The sequence below is a fragment of the Vidua macroura genome, chromosome 4 (genome assembly GCF_024509145.1).
Source record: "Vidua macroura isolate BioBank_ID:100142 chromosome 4, ASM2450914v1, whole genome shotgun sequence".
Lineage (NCBI taxonomy): Eukaryota > Metazoa > Chordata > Aves > Passeriformes > Viduidae > Vidua > Vidua macroura.
The window spans coordinates 50,689,167-50,714,543 of record NC_071574.1 but is presented as its reverse complement, the minus strand read 5'-3'; the positions used below and the strand labels follow the sequence as shown (position 1 = coordinate 50,714,543).

The following is a 25,377-nucleotide window of genomic DNA, read 5'->3' as shown; positions in this document are numbered from 1 at the left end:
AGGCAGAGAGCAGGAAATGCAGACATGCAGGAAATGACCATGCTAATAACCAAAACTGCATGACAGTAGGCTTTCTTTCTGAGCACAATTAAATAAGACACCTTGGACTCTGAGAGTATTTAGTTCATTGACTTTTAAAGCTGCAATGGTCCATCAGACAATTTAATACAAGTGACTGTATATGACATGGACCATTACCTTTTAGTGTTATTTGCACATTAGGTGCTATAGCATTTATGAGAGTAAATTGTATCTTCCACAAGGACCCTGGCTTTAAGGAATCAGAGAGCTGTGGATCCTGTCACATGTCTGTATGACTTGTTTGCTAACCACTCCATCATACAAACAAGTGTGCAGCATTTCTCATGAGAATTTGTCTGGCTTTTGCTTCCAGATAGGATTAGATAGACTAAAGAGTCTTTCAAGACCTCTGCTTATGCCTTGTAGTGATATTTATGTCACTTAATTATGACACAACACTGTCTTTTGAATAAAATTTGCAGGCTGAGCTCACAATTAGTCATTTTTTCACTTAGAATTCTTGTTTCTTGGTCTTTGGGCAGTTCTCTAGAGTTTCAGTCTTTTTCTCCTTTGCTATATACAGGGGTGAAGATCATCCCTCCTTCTCCCCATGTCTCTGCCTTGCCAAATCCTCTTTCTTCACACCTGCTCACTAGCAAGTCACATGGAGTTGGGTGGGGCTTTTTTCAATTCTAACCTCAAATCCTTTATAGAAGCATCACTTGCTCTGCTTACATCCCATGTAGTGGGTATTAATTGTGTTTATTATGCCTGAATGCCACAACCTTGCATTCAGCCCTATCCCAACTGCCTTTTGAGTGGATCAGTCCTACCTATTGAATGTTACACAATTGTGTTTTACAACTCCATCAGTCTTTCCTTCACTGATTTATTTGTCGTGGTTTGCATTCATCACTAGTCTGTTGATGGAACTGTCAAAATACACTGACCCTTGTAGGACACTGCAAACCACCATAAGAAATGCTCCAATATATGGGTTTGACAGTTTTGTTTTTTTTTTTTTTTTTGTTTTTTTTTTTTTTTAATAAAAAAGAATGAAGTTTCAGTGAGATTTATTTACTGTATACAGTTATCTTATTCAGTGAGACACAGGTTTCTCTCTGTCCCATAATTGCACTGGTGACCACCAAGGAAGATCTTTCATTAGTGCAGCAAGCCCAAGTCCACAAAAATATCAGCACAAATTTTAGGCACCAAAGTCTGATTTGTATGGTTCACAAAATCCATTTAAATCCTAGTAACCTCAGCACCTCAGATTTTTTTCAGTAAACATCCTGAGCTGTCCAAAATTGTGCTGGTCTATATCGAGAGGTGCCTCTGCATGAGCCAGGGCAAACACTGTTGAGCCTGGTTCGTCTCCTAAATGCATTTGGGATTGGGAAACCAGACCTCTGAGCTTTGGTCTGTGGTAGGACCTGATTCTGCATGTGTTTTTGGGCCATGAGTGTTGCATGATGATGCTTCTGAGCCATTTTAATTTAAAAATATGGAGGAGAAGATAAGGAAAGTGGAGGGCAGTAACAGTGATGCTGATGCTCAGGCAATACTTTAGTAAACACAATTTCTTTGAAGCCAGGTCTGTCATGGATAGATTCTTGAACTGCTGTTGATACACATTTCCCTCAGATTCTAATATTACCCTTTAATAGTTAGACATTTAAATTTTATTCCTGGGAATTATTTGAAATAATTAAGGAAGTTAAGGTAGAGTAAAACAGCGTCATTTGTCACTTGACAATTTGCTCCTAGAAGTGTAACTTCACCTTTCGTGGACTAAAAGCAAAGGTAGTTATACAAACACTTTGGTGGGAAATAATCATTACCTTTACACGGGCCACCTGTTGGCAAGTCAAGGACTTATCACCCCAAGTTTGGCTAAGTTTAAAAATTACCAATTCCATTCAAACCACCTGTTTTATGTCAACTTACAAAATACTCTCTATATCTCTTTATCTGCAGGGCTCTGTGTCTGGGGCTATAGTCTGGAAAGCTACAGATGATCACTGGGTTTGTGGAGTGAGGGGAGATGAAACGAATCTCCCCTGACCCCCAGAAATCAGTTGGTAATTCAATGGCCATGCAGGAGATTGCATGTTCTCCAGCACTTTGCATTGCACCAGCAAGATGATTTCTCATATTGCAAGTTGTACATGAAGCTGCTTCTAAGTGCTGCTGGCATCTTTGCTGCAGACACTGCCACACACCATTTGTGATAGTGCATAATTAAAAATTCCATGTGAACCTGAAAAGCATTTATCCCTGTGTAATTTATTTTGAATCAAGATTCATGATCAAATGTGGTTTGGGTTTTTTTTCCTATGCAGCTACATGGAACTGGGTTTCATAAGTAAGTACTACCTAAGAAAGTTATAAAGCCCATATAGCTCTAAGTTTTGTAATTAAATACACACTTAACAACTTGTTCACTGCTATGTTATACAATCAACACCTTGATAAATGTTACCCGAACATTTATCATCAGTGATCATCTGTGGCTTGATGAGAAAATGCACAGGCTGTCTGGTCTGAGAGCTTTTCTCTCCTGCTGTTACTGTCTTTCAAAACAGGCTACCAACACAATTTAACCCTTTTCAGACTGAAATGCAATCCCTCTCAAGAAAATAGTTTTTGAAAATACCAGTTTCCAAAGTGTTCAAACCTGCTTGTGCATTTTTTAAGTCAACAGTAAACTGGTCATGAAAACCTGCTACTCTGTGTTGCAGGTCTACACAAGGCATGGGCTGGTAGTATGGGTCTAGTGGCCTTAATAAAGCCAAACTGATTTCCAGCATCCAATACGTGAGATTAATGCTAGAAAAGGCAAAAATTTAATCTCCATTAAAATGAAGTGTCTTGTGAAATATATGTGCTTGGTTTCTCGACTCTGAGGAGGAAGGCACACCTGATCTTGATAACATCGATTCAAAAAAAGAGAGACGGACAAAAATATTTTTAACAAGAAAGGTTGTGTTTTGGAGACAGCTAAGTTTTAAATGACTCATTATCAGGACTGAAACAAGTCCTTGGCTTCTTTTTAGAAAAAGGCAAATCCTGCTTGATTGTTCACACCATGTTAGACAGATGCTAACTTCTGCCAGCCTACCCAGGAGTGAGGCTCATGAGCCCCTCAGCTCAGCATCTCTGTTCCAAGGACTCTTCCTTGCACAGGTGAACTCGGACATACATGTGTCACTGAAACCATTCAAATTTCAGTTCACCTTGCTTACGAAACTCCTCTGCTGCCAGTAGGAAAAGTGTAAATAGTTGTTGCCCTAAACATTAATTACCTTCTTTTTTTCCCACATCCTAGAATATTAAATGGCAAGCTTACTGTGTTGGCAGTGACTGACCCAAAGCATACTGTGAGCAGGCTGATTAGCTGAGGCAGGTATTTTATTAAGTAGAAATACCACACCTTGATCAACAACAATACAGGGCCAAATGGTGATGTCCCTTGTCCCAGGGCAAAGGCAGCTTGGGGCCCCATCAAGAAAGCAATGCCCAAAGTCCACATATGAACTTATCCCTGGGTTAGTCCAGCACTGGGCAGTGCCCTGTGAAGTTAGGCAGACACGTTCTCCTCTGTTGATCCTAGTGTGGTCAAACAGGCTTTTACAAACACAGGGACACAGCCAGTGTCCTTGTGGCAGTAACTGTGTGTCCACTTCACTCACGTGCTCTTATAAAATGAGGTTGTTTATGTCTGGACTTGATTCATCCCTTCAGTTTTGTGTTACATGGATTTAGTGGCATCATCTGTGGGTGACACAACTGTCGGCAGTCACAAAGCCTGGGGACAGGTGCCAACACCACCACAGGCAACAGGAGAGACCAGGGAGATGTGCTGTCTCTGTGATAACTGTCCAGGGGAGGGATGGGGACACCTGTGCCCCACCTGCAGACCCTGTACCGTACAAACTCCCACTGAGCTGACCGGGCGTGTCCTCATGGACTCTGCACAGCTACTGCTTCCTTCAAGAAACTGCCACGGCTTTGCATTTTAAACCACAGAGGGAAAAGCAGTTGCTGAAATTTTAAATACACCCAGAGTTTGGCAGAGGAAAACAACAGCTACTGGTTTAAATGTGACCTTCCTAGTATTTTACTTGAAATAATAAGGGAAAGTGTTGATCCTGATGATGATGATAGGTAGCAGCTCTAAAAGCATGGCTGTCATTAAAGTTCTTTATTTTCCAATCCTGACTCTATTCTCATGACAACTTTATATTCATAAAATGCATACAAAAACAGCAGCTTACTAAGAACAACTGTGTAATTTTATCACAAACATTAGACACCCCAGAAATGCTTTTGCTGAAAACCCATTTTACCTGTTTAGAGATCTACTGGCTGAACAGAAAAATTCAATGGCCTCATCAATTCTAAATAAGGTAGTGACTTGTGCATTGCTTCAAGTGTCATGTGCAAGTTACCTCCCTGCTTAAAGATGATTACAGTATCATTATACATCACTTTGCTCTTTCTTGACAAGGCTGTCACTCTTTTCCTCCTCATTAATTTCATCAATGAGCTGAACAAAGCAGGTGTCTTTGAGACTGTTGCCAAAGCTGAGACATGGCATACCCAACTGCAGGATCTGGGGCCACTGTGGGGATCAGCAGGAACTGGATCACACCTGGTTTCCTACATTCTGCCATTAGTGAAATGCAGGTGTCCAAAGCTGAAATTTGTGGTGGGTCAGTGCAAGAGTGTGTAGCATTTCAGGACAACGTTTTGGCCAAGGCCCTTTTCTGAAGGTCATTTAGGCAGGAAAGTGAAGGTTGCATGGGATGGATGATGCCTTCACCCTTTTACAAAAAAACATAACTGAGGCCAACAGGCCATGACAATGTCTGCAGGGTATCAGACATGTATCTTTACCTGCAGTTGAACTGAGTGAAGAAGTTGCCCCAGGCTAGGTGAAATTTCATAATCTGGACCATTTTGGCAAATCTCAGTGGGAAAAGTGGTGAACTGTGTCAGCAGACCTGAAAGGGCAGGAACAGCTGGGGAGAGACTTGATGAGTAGTTTGCGATGAATGGCTTGGAAGAAAGTAACCTCAGAGATCATTGACAATGACATGTCTGTCTGCTGTGCAATTTATCCTCCTGCCAGCACTGCTAAAGGACTGCTTATTCTCATCATCATCTGCATGCCTTCATTGGGTGATCGAACTTGTGCCTCTCCAGCCAGGGTCAGGAATGTTTTGGCTCAGGTGCTGCACAAAACACAATGAGATGTGCATGGAGCAGCATTTGCTGCACTGTGCATTTCCCACATATGTTCAGACAAGAACACACACAAGCAGAGGCTCTCTGCCCACTGGAAGTACTATACTTAAATACAGGGAGCAACAGTGCCTGAGGTCGGATAAAACCAGCCTTCTACATCCTGAGGCTAGCTGCTGAAATTAGGACAAAAGGAAACAGCCTCAGGTTGCACCAGGGAAGGAAAGACTTCTTCGTCAAAAGGGCTGTCAAGCATTGGAGCAGGCTGCTCAGGGATGTGGTTGAGTCACCATCTCCAGAGGTATTTAAAAGAGATGTAGATGTGGCACTTAGGTACGGGGTTTTGTGGTGAACTTGGCAGTGTTCAGCTAATGGTTGGACTCAACGATCTTAGAGGTCTTTTTCAACCTAAAGATTCTATGATTTTATGAAATTCCCACTTCTGCTGTGGTGACAATTGGCCTTCTAATCTAGAGCCTATCATTAGAGCTCTGACCATTGATTTCATTGCAAGAGTTCATATTTCATGCTTAAACTTCAATTTATTTCTGGTCAGTTAGTTATGTTCACTTTGTATGGGGCAAGTTAATGTTCAGGGCCTCAAAAGCAGTTTTCAGGTTGGATTTACTGCAGGGAGGGTCTGTGCATCGTTTTCAGTTGATTAAATTTGTCCTAAGCAGCTAAACATGTTAAAAATGGTTGATTCCATTTAAAACTCACCAAAATTTTGTTGACTTTAACTTTTGATTGTATTAGGTTCAAAGACAGAAACAGAAAATAAAGTGTAATATTTCTAACAGTACTCACATCTAGCTTGACTCCCCTGACAGTTACGAGACTCTAATGGCTGCAAGAGGGATATATTTAAGATAGGGATGAGCACTACAGAAAATCCTGCTTTAAAGGTCTTGCAGGGACAGGTCATATTCTCCAGGCACCAATCAAAAGCAATGTATTTGGCTTAAAAAATTGTAACAAAATTACTAGAAATCTGTTCTTTTGCTTCTTGCTCCTTTTTAGGAGGAAAACACCTGAAATTTTTCTGTAAATTAACATCCTGGAATTTCCCAGGTTAAAACTTGAATGCTAATCAGATAATCCAACAAGGAATTTGTACAGTCAACTATTGGCTACAGCTTCAAACTAGGATTTGAAGGTTAAACTTCTTATTTTCACCATTATCATTAGAAAAACAACAATCATGGAACTAATTCCCTTAACCATATTATACCATTTCCCTTGGCCATTTAATTTTACCTCATAGCAACTTTATCTACAATTTAAAAAATTGAGCTAAAATGATGATTCCCATACAAAATAAAGTCACCTTGTGTTGTGCAAACCTCCTGCCTGTTCTGTTATCAACTCTCTCGGCATCTTTCTATGGTGTATTTAATCATGTGTGTGTTCCGCTTGCATTATATGTAAGCACTATCCATGCCAAGCAGTGAACATTCCCAGGAGGAAGATCCCTCAATGACCCGACCTCCTGCTTAAAAACTGCAAAAATTATGTTCAATGAGATATGAGTAATGATATTTCAAATAATAAAAGCAGAAAACTTTCCTGAGTGTAGCTTTGTTTCCTGACATGGCTTTTTGATGATCACAAGTCAAAATGTGTTCATGAATATATGGTTTTACCATGGCAAGAATGAACCCATGCTGATGAAAAAGTTATTGATGTATCACAGCACCACCAACACCTAGAGCATGCTGCTAACATGACCCTGATTCTGCAATGTGAATTCTGTTAATGCAGAGTGTGTTTCTTGAGTGTTTTTATACTACTGCAGTGCCAAACCTGCCACCTCAACTGAAACCACTTATGAAGGAAGTTTGGGTAAGCAAAACCTAGTCTTCCCCCTTATTTTATAATGCACTTCTCTGCAAGTCATTCAGAACTTTGTACAACAAGTTGTGTAACCCCTGTGTTATCCTGTTTGCCCCAGCTCCATCTTTTACCCACTCCAGTTGATACTAATTCATAACTCTGACCTATTTTGATAGGACTTGTTACTGGCTGAGGCTGAAGTTATTACCCTGCAATTATTGAAGCCACACGTTGAGGAAGACCGAGAAGACAAGACATGATTTGTGTAATTACTATTATCAGCTGCCTAAATCAGGAAACAGCACAACCATCCCCTTCTCCCCAAATTCCATATTTTAATCTAGTCAATAAAGTCTATCATTACCATGATCAGACAGGAAAATGCATGATATATGAATTTCAGTGTAGTCTTTCCTATTCTGGATGACCTGTACTTGATGAGAAACTTTTTGCAGTGTTTCTTTACCAAAAATGAGATTAAACACTGTTCTCTGCAGAAGTGCTGATATAGGTAAGTGTGTCCTCGCCACTAACTGCCTGCTTTAGAAAGCATTCTGCTTGGAAAGGGAGAAGAGTTTCATTCAGGATGGACTAGAAGCTCACAAACTTTTGCCATAAGAAGGACAGGAGAAGCAATGTTCTGCAACTGAAAAATAAAACCGCAACTAGACTCATCTGTTAATCATTACAGAGGAAAGATAACGATATTTCACTTTTTGTCCTTCTGAAGAAAAATCTTATATATGAACATGGTGATTTAATTCAATAATTGAAAATATCTGTCAAAGGCTTTGCTGGACTCTGTGGTGCAGGAATTTATAACACAGTATCTATCTGTCTGTCTACACAAATATTACAGTAATATGTTCCACTCTGCAGTGCTACCAATAGTATCTTAAAAAGTTCATAACCTTTTCAGCTTTCCTGATCAAACCTTTTCTTCTAACTCTCCTGGAGATTCCAGAGTGAAACATAACACATCCTGCCTGTTCATATAAAGTCTACTCACTTAGTCAATTTTATTACAATAAAAATAGCTTCAGAATTTTCAGTTTACCCTAATCCCATGCACTACCTTTATTGCAACATTTTAAGCTTTGTGTATACCACGTGAACACTGTAACAACAGGGGGCCCAACCTGCAACCCTGCTTTCAGCAGGAGGCAGAGATTCCAGGAAAAGCTGAAAGTGGCTCAACATGTTCCCTCCCCCTCAGGTCCCTGAAATGAAAATCAACATAAAGCAAACCACAGTTGGGATGTGAATGTTCACTGCTAAAAGTACATTAAACTCAAAGCATTTGGCTTAGTCTGTGGCTGGGGTTTTGTCCTTTTTTTTTTTTTTTTTTTCCTTTGTGCACTGACATTTGACCCTTTTTATAATATGCACCTTGCACCACTGAAACCCAGTTAGTTATTAATTAAACCCAGGTACCAATGGCTGACTTGTACATATCACCATTTTAACTGCTTGGCGCTGCCTGTGTGTGGAGGAGTGGGGGCTGGAAGTCAGTCGTGTCTCCTGTGAAATTCTGTCATATCGGCAGAAAGGAGCTGCAAAGTGCAGCAATTTGTACCTGACCTCTGATCTAAGAAGTTTGTACAGACCTTTGAACGTTGGGTTGGAGAATTGAGAAACGAGGTTTACAAGTACAAGGAAGAGATTTTCAGCACTTGTTACCTGTGCCCAGTGTTAATATTATAAATTAAAAAAAATGTTTAACCAAGGCAGGAAATCTCTCGGAGGGCAACTGTCCTGTGCTGGGTTAATTCAAGACAATTTAAGTCTACTGAAATTACAGCTCACTTGGAAATATCTATGATTTTGAAATGAAATTTCTGTTCACTCCAGAAAAGGAGTGGGGTTTAAGACACATATAATTTGAAATTCACCTTTTGTTGACCTTAAGTGAGATTATTTCTCTTTTAATTAGAAGCTGAAGAAAGAAGACAAGGATAATTTGATTCAACATAATTTTTTTCAGCAAAGTCTGGAGGTGAAATGCAGAATTGAATGGAAATCATTAAAAAGAGTAGCAAAATGGTGACTACTTTGTTAAATTTATTTTTATGCAACATATTATCTAATCTTGATTATACAGTGCAAAGCTATATGAGAAACCCATGGAAAAATAATCCAACCAACAACATTACAACAAATTCTTGACAGACAGTCATGTGGCCTTGTCTTGACAAACATAAAGGACACGTTTCGATGTTCTGTTGGATTAACCGTGTCAATTTAATTAGAAAACTCTTTCAACTCTTACACACACTGGCAAGGTCTTTGGTGCAGCACCATCAGCTAACACCAACTGCAGACTGCATTGGGTGTGAAGGCTTTCAGAGATCAGTTGTGATAAAACGACTGAAAAAGATGTCCTTTCTGCAACCCAGTCTGACAGGCCATGGAGCACTGCAGGGGATGGCAGTAACATTTGCCATGACATCCCTCAAATATTCTGAGCACAGGCTGTCATCCATGGCAAGCTTAGATGTGCAAAGGGAGAGGGGGTGCTTTACAGATACATTTTGAATCACGGTTTCAATCCCACCTAGCTCAGGACAGGACAACATTACATACATCTGCTGCATCTGGTCCACATGTAAACCCACATTTTTGTCTTTGGTTTTAATTGAACCTTACTTTCAACAACTACATTTATTTTTTTCCTGGTTTAAGTTCAAACTTCACTATTGTTATCAGCACTGACCTCAATAAAACAATAAAATAATAATTAAATAAATAAGGGCGAACAGATTAGTGTCATGTGTCCAAAGTCACATACAAGTTTTATACATTTCACATGCTGCTTAAGTAGAATATGAATATCAAAGCAGACTTTCTTTAATGCTTTCAAATTTTCAGTATGCAGATTGAGCTATATAGATTCATTTGTATTAATAATACTTGGATATATACCTTGTTTACTTAAACCTTCCTAGCCACCTTCAAACCCCAAATTCTGCACCAAAAACTGATAATCCACTTCTAAAGTTTGATTTTTTATGTCAATCTCTTGAAAAAGCAGAACAAAATACCAGGTGGCACAGACAGCGGCAGAGACAAACTGATTGAAAACACAATGTCAAGCAGTTGCAATTGGCTACCTTTTGCTTCGTTAATTTAAGATAGCAGAAAAGATATCTCGGAAACATGATTTTGTTTTCTTCTGTCTAAAATATCGGTGGTTTAGTGTTCATTGTTCTGACATTTGTTTTGGTATTTGCTATGCAAATTCTTTTAGATATTCACATGTTGATCTCACAGCTCAATCTTACAAGCAGTTGCTTAATTCTCAAATAACCCCTTAGGACCCTCTAAAGGAAGGCAAACCCCTGAACCCATACCTTGATGATGACATACTTTTGGTCTCAACTCCCTGATAAATGAAAACCAGATAAAAAGTCCTACAGAGCAAACAAGATTTCCCTTACCTCTCTGCTCCTGCGATCGAAGTGCAACAGGTTAAGGGGACTCACGCCTTTGCCCGAGCAGCCTTTCTTCCTAATGGCAAGGGCTGTGCAACCTGGTTATAGAGTTTATGCATCTCTTTATTGGCCAGCGAGCGTTAGCCATTTAAATTCCTTGGGAGTCATTTGTTAAGGGTTCTTAGGCTGAGGCTAAGTGGGTGGGACGGGAGGGAGAGGGGATGTTAGTGCTGCCAGACGCAGCGAGCTCTCCAAAGTGGTTTGAAGATTAATAGAAAACTATCTGCAACGAAAGGATCTTTGGAGGGAGGGCTGGGTCCAACCTTCGGGGAAGCATAGGAAAGAGAAACTGTAACATTTTTGCAGGTAAAAAGAATTTGAAGAGAAAGATTTCATTCAAAATTCAAAACTTGGGAAAAAAGGAGTGAAACATGTACAAACAACTCCTTCCTAGCACAAGGCGTTGTGCAAATAGCTTGGGTTACTCACGACAGATAAGATAAGAAAAGGGCATATTTTGCTTGACTGCATGAGGCATTTTCAGTGAATTTTTTTTTTTTTTTCTTTATGTGTGTCTGGCGAAATTATTTCAGGCTGTGCCGAATCAATTTACCTTTGGTTGAAGGAAAAACAAAGGGTCTGCAGCTCCTGGAGTGAGAAGTAGATTTACTGATCATGTCGGCAGTGGGACGGTAGGAATAACTCAGCCTATGCCGTGTACCCGACATGCTCTGTGTCAGCAGTAAACACGGAAACTCCAATGTGTTTGCTCAAAAGGAAAAAAGGCACCTGGTGCAGAAGTAAAAGCACAGGGGTGGTAAAACATGATTCATGACAGTAGAAATGGTCTGTACATAACAACGGAGCATTAGGCCCTGGGAGCACTTAGGCAAAGCAAACAACACACCTTCTCAAGCAGCCAAGAGGAGGAACTGCTCCGAAACACTCTTTGGATGATAGATTTGCCCAGTTGGCAAGCAGTGTGCACAACTAGCTGGCGGGAGAAGAGGGAGCAGGGCATACCTTGGGAGATGGCTAATTTCTGGGAAAGGAGACAGCCTGAAGAAGGCAAAAAGCAATTGCAGTAGCAAAACAACTGCAGTTTTCAGTCCTTTCCCAGGTGTTTTTTATAGGCAAAACCATGCCTTTCTTCTTTCTCTCCTTTTTTACTGTTTTTCCCACCCCAAAAAGAAAGCTTGATCCAAACCTCTATCCAAAGCACAACAGCAACAACCTCAGGGCATCCACATGTGCAAGAAAATGTGTCTTAAGCTCTCAGTGACAAACCATAAATACAAGTATATTCTGCAGAGGAAGCATTGCCCGTTTGTTTGAGATGGTCCTACATAATAATTTATTCTTGTCTTCTGAGTCCTTTCGTCTGGGCACGTAAAACTTAAGAAATAACCTTATATTGCCAAGTCAGAGGCTGGTCAATAGGGAAGAGGGGTAGGGGAGTCAGTGGGTGTAGAGATAAGCACTCTAAATTAGAAGGCTCCAAGTTAGAAAAATGTGGAGGATGGCAAAGACTGGCAAAAGAAGCATCTTTTTGGTGGTTTCTGAAAGCAAACAGGAAGGAGACCTGTTCTACTTACACTGCAAACCAATGGGTGATTACAATCACTCTGTTCTGGATTTTTATTCTTGTTTATCCACTGTACTGGGCTGTGGTGTGCTAGGCACTGTACAAACACACCTGGAATCTGGATCCTGGTTCCAGAGTGCTAGCAGCCCAAGTCTACTGTGCAAGTCTTTCATCTTCAGAATTCATCCCTGCAAATGTTAAGCTATAAGAGCTGCAGAGAAGCAGGTACTGCCCTGCAGGCAGGGAAGCTGCAGCATGGAAATTTAAATGGTTTACTCAAGACTATGGAAAAAATCAGAATCAAAACTAGGAAAAAAAAAGTCTAGGAGATTCTGCCAAAATAAGATCCATGCCTCAATCCCACTGATCTCTATAAGAAAGTGAATATAAAAAATTGGCAGTTATGAATTTTTGAAACTCCATCAAATTAATTGATTTTTAAAATTCAGTATCTTTCTCTTACTTCATATTTTTCTGTTGGAAAACAAACCAAACTTACAGCTAAAAATATTGTAAAGTGAATCCTATCAGCTACAATTGTGTGTGTACTTAAATGCCCAGAGAAGACTACTCTGGTGGAAGTGAAAAAGCACTGATGCTAGTGAGCTGATGGGCTTATTTTCAGAAGGCTGTTCAAATGCTGTGTCAATTAAGATCATGTAGGGAGGCCTCTTGAACCCATGGCTTTCATTTCATATGTTCACTTTTAGCTGCATCCTGTTGTTAGTTTCCAAGTTATTTTCCCATTATTATTTAAAGCAAGGATCATCAATGGATCATCTGTTACAGGGTATTCTGAGGTGTTACCATTCCCAGTGGCAGAATTTAAAAATATATTAGTTTTTCCTGCAGGCTGTGCTTTTATAAGAAACTTCAGAAGTTAGGGCAGAGTTCTGCAGTGTGTGTCCCAGCTTTCCCTGACATTAGACACCTGGTTTCCTTTGACTTCAAAACCACTGTGTTCATAATGATTGCACGACTCTTTATATACCTTACCACGTAAGGAAGAGTGGAAAAGTGTTAAGGGCAGAGCCATACAAGCAGCAGAAAGAATGGATTGTATATACACCACATGTTCCTCTCTTCATACAGCATCCATTGCTAGGGCGTAAAAATATAAGCACTTTCTTAATGTACAGCTGACTACAATGAATAAAACCCACCCACTGTTACATTAATAATATATATATTTAGTTGTTTTGTCATTTTAGTTATTGACAGTGAAGCAGGGGTTAAATCCTAAGAGATGTGAAAGGGAATTGTCCAGACCAGTCCAAACCTTCCTTTGCCTTTTATTTTTTCTTGTAGTAGATTGCAGATGAAAGATTTTTCCTAAATAATTATTCTCCTGAACACAGTGATAGAAAAGGCTGGAAATGTAAAGAAAAAAAGTGATATTCGTTGGAATATGGGGAATGGGGTAAAATGGGGACCTTCTCCCTGATGCAGAAAAGACTTCCAACGGGTTGTTGTGCTTCCCCTCAGCTGTCTCTCCTCTACAAGTAGACACAACAACTGGCCTTTACAGATGGAGTGCGCTGGGCTCCTCAGTGTGATGACAAGCTCTAATGAAACATTGGATCGGCTTCTGAGATTTTTAAAAAGATCAAACCCAAATGCTTTGGGAGTTCCAGAGGCTGACCACAGGCTCATAATTTTATTAGCAGGATGCCATTGTCCAGATAAGAGTGAGTATTTTTGATGATTATGGTAGTAAATAGGTTTTCAGGAGATATTTCATGATGGAAACTTAGTATTATGTGACAGTGCAGGCATGTGAGCAAGTGAAATGAGAATGAGAAGGGAGAGTAAGGAGTGAGCAATGGGTTGGCCTTTATGGTTTATTTGGTCTTCAAAAACTACTGAGAGACCGCAGTAGAAAGAGAAGGGAATGTATCAAAGAGAAGGGAATGTATCAAGTAAAATATTTCACTGAAAAGACACACGAATCTAAGAGTGACCAGCACGGTCTCTAATCTCAGTCTCAGAAAGTCTTGATCGGTATAGTAACACATGAACCCATCAGTCACAATACAGCCACAAAAATTGGGATCTCATAATGTAACAAACAACATTTTATTTCCTTTTCTATAATTTCCTTCTCTGTTTAACAAAGCCACTCTGTATTTGGTGGAACAGGTTCCCACATGTTTATAGAACAATTTTATTGCCTATTTGAATGTTTAAAGGGACAACACCACTTTATTTAAATTAATAACATGTTATTTTACACATGTTCTTATACAATATGAGTTAATACAGCAGATTTGTCATTTCTTGACTTCCCTAAGCTATTGCAGATCAAAACCTGGGGAGATCCTTCAGAGAACATGACGTCTGTAACAGGTACAGCTTTCCAAGTTCTCCCACATCCAAGCTTCTTCTACACATAACCTATGTCAATGTTTTCATCTTTACCTTGCCACACAGAGAATTGCCCTTTTAAAGATAGACTCCCCATCTGCTCTGCCAGCCAGCCACATGCCTTATCTCACCATGGAGATGACAAAGTTACAGACACGAAGGTGGAGTACCAACAGGGGGAAATTTGGCCAAGGGCACTTTGGGCTTTCCCATTTTTTTTTTAGTCTTAGGTTTTTCTAGTTCATGGGCAGTGGGATTTGCTCTGATAACCATTACAGTCACAAGGCAAAGGTTTTGTTCTATTTTTAACTAAAATAAATTTTATTGTCATTCTACAATGAAAGTCAGCACAGAGGATCACTGTAACAGTCAGGCTCAGTTTCCCCATGCAGAATTTTGTGCTTTCATTTAAACTTGAAAGCAGGCTTTGGGTTGCAAAATGTAAGAAGACAGATACTGAATAAACCCATGGAGTGTAATAGCTTTTTAATTAGCACACACAACAGAAAGAAACCCGCAGAACACAAAGTAGTTTTTTTTTGTTTTTATATAGCCATAGCCATTACATTTCTGTGGCATGTTTGCTTTCCATTAAAATAAATACAGGGTTGGATCTGGATAGACATATCTACAAGGGAGGTTAATATAATAATTGCCTTTCAGTCCTAGGGTAAATAAAACACTCCATAGGAAAAAGGTTTTGTCCTTGCTAGCCTGATGTGGCTGCTCCAGACCACTCTTTCACACCACAGCTTCACCAACACGGTAAACTGGTGCTGTCTACAGAGGGTCCCACTCCATCCTTACTGCAGCCTCTGCATGTGTTGCCACAAGCATTTGTGCAGCTGCACCATGCACCCACCCACACCACCTGAGCACCTGTGCTGGCAGAGGGGTAAAAGAGGGTGGGACCTGTCCCTCTGCCAGCATTGCTGGCTCAAAGCATTTATCAAGTCACCAGCATTGAGCAAATTCATGGGAAAACAGGGGAAGGGTTTCTTTTAAAACCTGCTGAATCAAGTTTCACAGCACAGCTCCTCCTCTGCAGAGGCCAATGAGATTCCACAATGGGGTAAATGACAGCCTTTCTGTAACACCAAGGCGCTCACTGAATCATCCAGAGAGACCAGAGGGTAGAAAAGCAAATTGCAACTCTTTATAAGTCTGTGTGCAGCTGGTGGATTTTAGCACTGTAGCTATTGAGGGGCTGAAGGTCCTGGAGGAATCAAGGAAGGAGGGGCAGCACAGTAGTGTGAGCTCAATAGGTCACCAAAAGGTACCCAGTGGTCACCTCCTTTGGCTAGCAGGGATATCCAACCAGCACAAGCCAACCATGTACCAATCAATTCTGATTATTAAAAGGTTACTGGCAAATAACATTCTTGCTGGTTCCTTGCAGGGCCTTTTTGCAAAGAAAACCACAGGGTTATGTGATACGCGTTTACAAAAAGGAGAGTAAAGACCTCCAAATGTATATTTACAGGAGCTTTCAGAATCAGGGTATGAAAATGAGTGTGATTAGCACACACAGTCTCTTCCCGTAATTGCTCTGCTTTTTTACAGCTCACAGGAGAGTATAAGTATATTAAGGGAAAAACTCTTCCTCCAGAAAACAGACATCATCTTTGGTCTGGGCATAAGCTTTTCTATTTTCATTCTTAATGTCTTACTGAAAATGAAACAATAGGTATCACATGGAAATTGTGTGTAAAAAGAAGTTATCCAATAAGGAAACTGACAGTTTCCTTTAGGAGGGCAAATTTATTTTTCTGCCTCCCAGTAACATGAAGGAAAATTTTAGACTACAGGAGACTGAATGATCTGCTGGGGAATTTACAATATCCATTAACTCCAGCATGTCTTATATTATATTTTATTACATGTCCACAACTTCCATTTCTCAAAGAACAGATTTACTATCAGGATTAGAAAAAGCAGCTTTTGCTGATGTCGGCAGAGTCTGAACTGGCATGCACAGCAAAGGCACCATTAGCAGAGAAGTCTGCATTAAGCAGACTGTAACGGGACTTCACAAGGAAGGAATTTGCTGTGACTCAGTCACCCATCAGTGGTGGGTGCTGCCATGAGGCAGGAGTGGGGCCACATCTCTTGGCCCATGGCACGGCAGATTTTGTCCACGTGGTCCAGCACAGATTTACCCATGCTGTCACGTGCTCTTGCCTTGCCTAACCTCAGCCCAGCACTCTGGCTCCTCCTCTGCCAGCCTCTGCATCCTGTCTGCTCCTCTCCACTGCTGACCTTCCCTACGGGCAGGCAGGACTGGAGCTGCAAACCTGCTTCCAGCTGAGCTTTCTTCTCAGCAGCCAACATTGTACCAGAAACAAGCTGTTCCTGAGCCACTGTTTTGGGGTGACATGAACTATGTTGCCAGTCTAAGGTGTGCTTCTGCAGTGTAGGAAACAGGATGGATTTGCCTGTTATTCCACCAAACGTTATCTACAGCACAGGCAAGTCCTAGAGCTACATCTGTACCCAGCCACCTGCATGGCACACAAACAGAAGTGTAACCTTAGTGACTCTTGATAGAAACTTTGCAACCTTGCAGTAAAAATGCGCGCCTTAATGAAACATGCTTCAATAGTAAAAGGGCACTTTCACCTCTGCAGCTGCACCTGGGCCAGGGCCCACTGCTGGTGTGGGACTCTCAGGCATCGTCCCCCTGACTGCCAGAGCTGCCCAGGTCACCCTGTGGGGTAGAGCCAGTCTAATTAAACTTGAAAGTGCTCAAAGGCTGTGTTAATGGGTAGCTCTCAATAACCACAGTGAGGTGATTTTTTTACAGAACTACACTTCTGCTATAAAATGCTTTCTTCTCAAAAAAAAAAATAAAAATCTCAGAGCGCTGGTGACATACCTCAATAGATATTTGACAAGATAAACCAGGCAGTGTCTGTGATTTCAAGGACTGTAATAGCTGAAATATCTAGGAATGAAAAGAATGGTCTGAATTGCAGTAATTACTAAATCCACTAGCCAAATTGCTCTTTCCCTTTCTTGGTAAAGAAAATATCTCTACAATGACCCAGGATCTGCCACTGTTGAGCCATTGACAACACCTGAGCAGGAGATGTGTCTCATTCAGGAAGAGCCTAAGTCCCACACTTCCTATCTCTAAGAGAAGGTTTGTATTTTCAAGAGGGCATTTCCAAACTGGCAGTAACGAAATCCTTAAGTTCAGACTTGGAAGCTACATGAAATGGTCCAGAAACAGGGAGATACTTTTACTTTGGTTAAAGGAGGGGCTGGAGCCACAAAATGAGTTCTTTTGAGCAGTATCTGCACTCTCAGCTCTGCTGTGTTTCTCTCTCAGATTTCTTCACTTCTACAGGGTGGATGTTGACACTTGGACTACCCAAGCCAGGCTGTGTGGTCAAGGCCACCTTGTTTTGGGGGGAAGGAGAAGGCTTCATCTAAAAGGTTGTCTGCTATGCTGTCTTTGGGTTCAATGAAGATACCCCAGCATGTTTTATTTGTTAGCAGATATATGATCCATGTGATCAAATGTTCTGCTGTGGGGCAGAAATAATGCTCATCAAGCACCTGAGATATGAGCTGTTTGCAAGGATGAATCTGCAATTAAGCAGGAAATTGCAGCTTGTCAGTGAGTTAAATGAGTGACAAATGGCAGTCAGTGTGCAGAGATACTCCCTTTCTTTGGGAAAAAAAATTAAAATCTTCTCAGGAACTTTAAAAGGTCAGTGACTTTGCCTATCCTAAAAATAAGCAAGGTAAACTCACTCCTAAAGGAAGCACATTTAATTGGTGGGAATATGTATAGGTTACATCTTCAAAGTAAGCATTTTACCAAATATCCAGAGAAAGAGCTGCAATAGTTTCTATGCAAGCTAAAATGGCTGCAAGGTGACCTTTGTAGGGCTGTGTGCTGTCTTCAGAGAACCAAAGGAGGAAGGCAGAGACTTATGCATGAGGACATTGTCCTTCCTGCTGCCTCACTGGTGAGTATTCCATAAGATTAGCACAGAATGTCTGAATATGAATATGTAATATATTGCTATCTAGTACGTAGATTAATGTGGCAACCACCAGGTTGTCATCCGTCCAAATGCTTAGATTTTCACATCACCCTGAGATGTGAATTTTCTATCTGTAGGAGAAAGTATTTGTTCTGTTTTTTATTTAGGGGTGTATATGAAGAAGTGGTTGAAATTTTGTTGGTGTATTAAGTTTATTTGAAGGAAACCAATACACTCTTGGTGCCACATCATCATGTTTGACATCAACTATGTCAAATCAGGACATACGAATTTGACTTTTTGTATGTTTCATGGTATGAACCTGGTGGTATGTAAAAGAGACCACATGCCAGAAAAAGCAAATAAAGCTATCAGGTCATGAGGTTTGCCTTGTTCTCATTTCTGACCTTTAAAAGTGAAGCAAAATTATTTTCTGAAGATGTACCACAGGAACGATGAAGAGTAGTAAGGTTATTCTGAGGCTTTAAACTGTTTTTCTTTGGAAGCTCTCAATTCTTTGGGGAACAATTATTGCTAGAAATGAAATCTAAGTGGATTAAAATTGCCTTGATGATGCCAACAAAAGAAATTTCTTTATATAGTTACTGAGCTGTATCACTCAGAGAGGAAAAAAATGTAATATTTTGTCTTTGTGTATTTACTCCAGAAAAGACCATTTTATACACTTGAAAAGGTTACTTTTGGTCTATTATTGATCACCTTAGAAGATAAAACATAACATTAAAAGAGCACTTGGGGAGCACAGCATGGGGATTGCTGTACATGCTGTGGCACAGGACACTGGTGACCTGGAAAAACAGGAGCCTCCACAGTGACTGCCTGTTTCTAACAGGGATTCTCAGTCGTGCTCAGAGCATAGTCAGCTTCACAAAAGGATCAACTTCCCTATCTAAAGCATAAGGCAATCTCTTGCATTTAATAACTAAGAAGACAGATGTCTGAAACAAGATTTTCCATAACCCTCAGATTATGGAAATAATCTGAGATCCTCAATGAACATTGCGTTTTAGGGCATCTACTACTTCCTGAGAGACTGAAAAGGTGTCTCACTGTCCAGGCTGCCTTTGACACAGCCTGAACACCTTCTAAATACCATAGGAAACATAACCACAACCACAGTACTGCCATGGGTTATGGTGACTAACCTGCAGATCATTCCTCAGCTGGCTGCCACAAGGAGGTTTGTGCCCTGCTAAGCTGTCACACATCTGGTGCCTCCCTCAATGTGGTGTCCCCAGCACCCCACCATCCACTGCTTCAAAACCTCAGCCAGGGACTTTGGAGGTCACAGAGAAGCAGCAGGACAGACCTTGTGCTTTCAGATGCTCTTTTACTGAAACTATCAACGAAACCTAAATCATTACAACCCTTAACAATGATTGGAACTGATTAAAGGGCATTTTACAAAAGGTTCCTCCCTGGGTACACTGTGATCGTGTTTCGTCAAGAGCAGCCAGCTTCTCTCCTACTTCAGCTGGCCAAAGGTTAGCATGTCAAAGTGAACAAAGTCCAGCAGCAGTTCATGGTTAAAAGGCTAAAGCCACTCTGGCTTATGGCAGGTACTCTAGCAGTAAAGCTGCTGTGACACTGAAAACATACACATAGAAACTACTGTAAAATTTGGAAGGGGAGAGAGTGCATTTTGACACAGAAGACAAACAACATTTGCTGCTGTAACTGCTCAAACAGGCAATAATAGACTCATTGTCTTTGCCTGAGTTAATTTCCCTGTTTGCACATCCTAACACTTGCATGCTCTTCCTGGTTTTGCTGAATGTGTGATGTTCACATCCTGGTTTCCTAAAAATGGTCCCACACCCTGCCCCTGCAGGGCCTACAAACCCAGTCTTTCATCTCCACATTCCCCCTTGTGGATCTCTCACTAGGTGCAGTCAAGCCACTCATGGGTGGAGAGAGATCTCAGAGAGTTCATGCAGCCTTGGGAAAGCCAGGACTAACTCTGAGATTACATATGTATGAAGCTGAGGGAGGAGCAGAGGTGAGCTTCTCCCCAGTGCTATTTGGGGAAGCAGTGGCCAGCAGGACTGTACAATGTGCAGGTGATGGCACCCATGGCCCTCAGCAGCCACACAGCCTGCAGGACAGGGTGCAGAGAGGGGCAAAGGGGAGAGGCTGAGAGGATGGGAATTGCTGAGAGCCTGGACTAAAGCTGGAATTGCTCTGTAATCGTACAGTGATATTGTAGAAAAACAGACTTAATAAGTTGTGTTAGTCATAGATCAGCCTGCTGTAATCATTTTAAATCCTCCAGTCCTTGTCTGTCAAATACATATTGAGATAAAGAGGAACTAAGCATGCTCAAGAGCCTTTGAAGACTGTATGGGTGCCTAGATACTGGGCTTGGGAGGTCTGACTTTAATTACTCATGTCTTAAAACAGCAACATATAAAATATCAGTTCTATCTTTCAAACACAAACTTCAATCACTCACATATTGCCCAGGTCACAGAAACTTTATCAAAAAAAGTACACAGTAACATTCTAACCCTGAGTAAAAATCAATTTTCTGAGATTATGCTGTACTTCATTTCATTAGGCTTAATTTTAAAATTAACCTAAACTTAAAGAAACATATTCTGGAAGAGCTGACCTTATAATGAAACAAGGAAGAAACACTGAGGACAGGTAGAAATCTGAAGAGTAGAGGATATCTTCTGATAAGGATGTATAAGGGAACAATCCCATTGCTTGCCTGCCTGTTGGTTTGGAAGCCTCTGACAGCTAATGTACTGCATGCTACTGTGCCTTTATTTCAGCAAAGGGAAAACACAGTTTATTTATTATCCCATTACAGGGCTTTGTTTCTGATGCCCTTACACTCAAAAGCAGCAAAAGCAGCAAAACAACATACTGTTTAATATCAAACACTACTCTTGTTTCTCATCAGAACAGGGAAGTCAATGCTTCCTCAGCAGCACAGCCAGAATGAATATAATTATATGTTTAGACTGAGATGATAAAAGAAAATAAGGAACAGTGTGAAAGCAGGGCAAATTTACGATGGCAGCAAAACCTGTTAGGAGTTTCTTCAAGTGCCTGTCAAGCTATGAGCACAATATTTTATAAAACCCAGTGTCAGTTCTTAGCTCAGAAAAAGGAACAAACAACTGGAGATGTGGCATGGGAAAAGGAATATGTTGCATTTCTGTGCAGAGTGGCACACAAGAGCCCCAACTTTTGTAGCTGGGATAGAGGTTACTGCTGGCATCTCACAACTCAGATAGGTTCTCTGCCCTGCTTTGTAGCAGTTCTGTCTCTTGGTTTGGCCATAAATTACATTCTGGACATGAAAGTTCAATCAAAACTGAGTTTTTAAAAGAACATTTTTGGTTCTAATCATGTATGTGCTGCACCAAAACTGTGTTTTGCTTTAAAAAATTCTCAACAGGCCATAACATAAGCACATCACCTGGACTTTAGCTCTCATATCTTGAGAGGAGCTGCAGAAACTCCCTTCTGAACAAGGATCCCTTTTACTCCTAGTAGGAGATTCCTGGTGAAGGAAGGACTTGCCCACTGCCTGTGCTGCAGCTCCATTTGACCTGTGAGACAGCAGGGGATGGTACATGTGTCCTGTCCATTCCCAGCCAATGAACCCCTCTGCTCTCTTTTGGGTCCTTTTTTCAGAGAGAATCAGCCAGTTCTTCCTGACCAAAGTAGAGATGTGGCTCCAGAGACAGACAAAATGGATTAGCTAGTGCCAGGAATGGCTGCCTGGGCTGATGCAGCAAAATCTTCTAAGAGGATTGTTGCACTCCCAGGTGACCCTGTGTGACCCTATGCCCTGGTCAAATGCACAGTTTCATGACACCCCTCTGCTATACTTCAGGAGCTGACAGCAAACACAAAGCATATGAAAAATTATAATTATGCCTTAGAACTAGGAGGGTCACCACATGTACAAGAGAAGACATGGGATACCTGTTATATGGATGAGCCAGCCTGCTCCAGAGAGGTTAGCAGGCCTCCTCCAGCTTCTGACACAAATAATACATTGATACAAATTTAAATTAATAAACTGTCTACTACCTACTTTTATTTTTCTTAAGCAACACAGCATAGTTTGTAAATACAAGTGAAAAATGCTGGTTACAAAAGTTACTCTAAACAAAAACAATATCTAGCAGGCAAAATAAATTTGGAAGTCTGAAGTGCAAGCTGTACATGTTTGGTGCCATACCTCCAAATGACTTCCTGTGATTCTACTGAAACCTGCCAGGAAAAACCTACCCTGGGGTCAGGTGAGGCAAAATTAATTTTCCTTCTGGTTTCTCAGAAGTGGAGTAGTTGTATGAAATGTGGCCTGTAACTAAAAGGTTATTTCATTTATAAAAGTGCAGAAAATTGCATCTAGCATGGGACCAATTAGAGGATGCTGCAAACATCCGTATGTCTGCCCCCATCTCATAGGCATTTGCAGTGCAAGTGGTTAAAAAAACCCCACACAAATGGAAAAGGGCATCTTCCCCTGGGAAGAGACAGGCAAGCAGAGGAGAGAGAGGCACGTCATGGCCCAGCCTGCTGCTGAGAGCCTTAAATCACCAAACAGGAATGAAATACTGTGCCATTACACCCAACTTGCACAGAAAGCATCCCAACTGCTAGCAGGTGAATGGGAAAGTCATATTTCACACCCAGATTTCAGCAAGGAGGTCATGCTTTGAAGATGAGAGGCTGTGCAAAAGAAACAGGCTATTTTTAAAAGTCAAGTCAAATGCTTGGATAAAACCTTTTAAAAGGTAGCTGCCAGCACAGCTGTGTTTATGGGTCTATTCAACCAGTGAGTTGGCTCATAGAACTTGAGTACAAGCAATGATTTAACATCATGACCCAAGCAAGAAACTGGAACACTCCAGAAACAATTTTGGCAAGGGTCCATTTAATGAGTCAGAGTGTCCTGTTATCTGATGGCATGCTTTTACATGGGGGGAGCTATTTTAATTGCTGTATAATAATCTGAGAAGCTGCAAAGGGTTGAACACTTCCCCCTTCAGTACCTGCCCAGTCAACATCCGTCATGGTTGTGCATTGTGTCCTCCTCAGCAAGGCAAAACTGCTCTCTCTCCACTGGACCTATCTGGTTATGGAGCAGGGTATGGAGTCACCATGCACAGGCCCTCCGGACAGCTGGGACTGTGACCTGGGCTGCAGCTCTCCTGTCCTTTCCTGTGAACTTTCCTTGCTTTTATGGCTGGGGAAGGGGTCCCATCTTCCTGGTATTTGTGTCTGTTCTTTTTCACATGAGCAGTCAGAAGAGTAAATGAGAAATAGACTGTGTTAGGAATCAGAAATAAATCCTCTTTGAAAGCGGAAGAGATTTTTCAGATGAGTACATTTGTTCTGGTGATGGTCTTTATAAAAAACCAGCCTCCCAGCCTCTTTAGTCTGTCCCACATTAATTTTCCAAAAAAACCCCAGCAAAACCCAAATATTTGACCCTTTTGATCTGTTATTGATAGAGCTGACAGCAGACTTATGCACACTATGAATTAACTATATGACTGCAAGCAATGCCAGTCCCAGATATTTTTATAAGCAAACAGGAAAATCTATTGCATGCAAGAAAACCACCAATGTAATATGCTAATCTGAGGTCTCAAAAAGCTGCCTTCACAGCTAAAAATGTTTAACATCTGTAAAGTTGCTTAATTAAAAAAAATAGAGTTTTTTTTCTTTTTTGATCAGGTGAAAGTCAGATCTTGAATGGTCATATGCCAGTTGCTGAGCTATGTGCGATCGCTTTTCTGTCAGGAATTGTCCTAATCTCTAATACCAAAACTCCACCTGCAGATATAGGAATATTGAATATTAACTGCCTTCCAGAGTCAAGGTGATCAGAGGGATTAAAGAAGAGGAGCAGAGGGACTTGCTTGCACATCTCTTTGTCAGGTCCTTGTGTACACCCCCCTCACACAAACTCACAGATCTTACTTGCTAACAGCCTGAAGGACACAAACCAGAGAAGTTTCCAGTGCCTGCTTGTCTTGGCACAGCAACTCATCTACAAGACAGAATGACTTTTTTTTTTTTTTTTAATTGCTTTCAGTTCACTCTCAGAAACATAACATTAACATTGAGTACTTTACATAATTTCAACTCTGGAAAACCTGAGTTTAAACAAAACAGCAAAATCCCTGGAACTGGATTGGACAAGCATGAGGAAAAAAAAAAAAAAACAACAAAACAACAACAAAAAAACCACCAAAACACAGATCCTATCTCCCATAGCCTGGCATGTTAGCACAACTCTATTCCAAAAAATTTACTTCCTTAAAAACCTGCAAAAATCTGACCTCTTGAAAATAACCTCCCTGCCCCCTTCCCTCCTGCCCCTCCTTTTTTGTTTAGTGTACCTTTATGGTATATTCAAGAACAAAACAATCAGGCCTCAAAGTGCAGCGCCATTATAAAATTAAGTGCCAGTTAATAACTTGCCAAGGACAGCAATCGTGGACTCTGGACACAAAGTCTAGTGAGGTCACAGGAGTGTCCTACATACCCAGGGCTAATGGAGATCTGCACTGTGAAGTTCTGCTACGTGGTGCTAGCACAGAGTCCCTTCACTTCTTCAGGTAGGAGTTTAAGAAGGCTGCTCATCACCATAAGGAAAGAGAGGGAAGAATTCATGAAAGCATGAGTTTACCAGTTTTGCTATTGTCCATCAGAAATTCTAAAATTTGATTAAGAATGATTATTGTGCATGTTTTTGAAGTTATTCCTCCTTGACCTGTTTTTAACCTAGTTCTTAGTTTTCCAAAAAACAAAGCTCTAATTAGGCTCCTGATGCAGCAAAATATCTAAGCAAGTGAAAAGAGTTTAAATTTCATCACATTAACAAAATGACACTGTGTCTAAA

The 25,377-nt window shown here is 40.8% G+C and overlaps 1 protein-coding gene across 3 annotated transcripts in view; it reads right to left on the bottom strand.

The window, feature by feature from the left end:
* RBM47 (RNA binding motif protein 47) overlaps positions 1 to 25,377 on the bottom strand; it is a 76,407-nt gene that overhangs the window by 10,852 nt on the left and 40,178 nt on the right. The window lies entirely within an intron of this gene.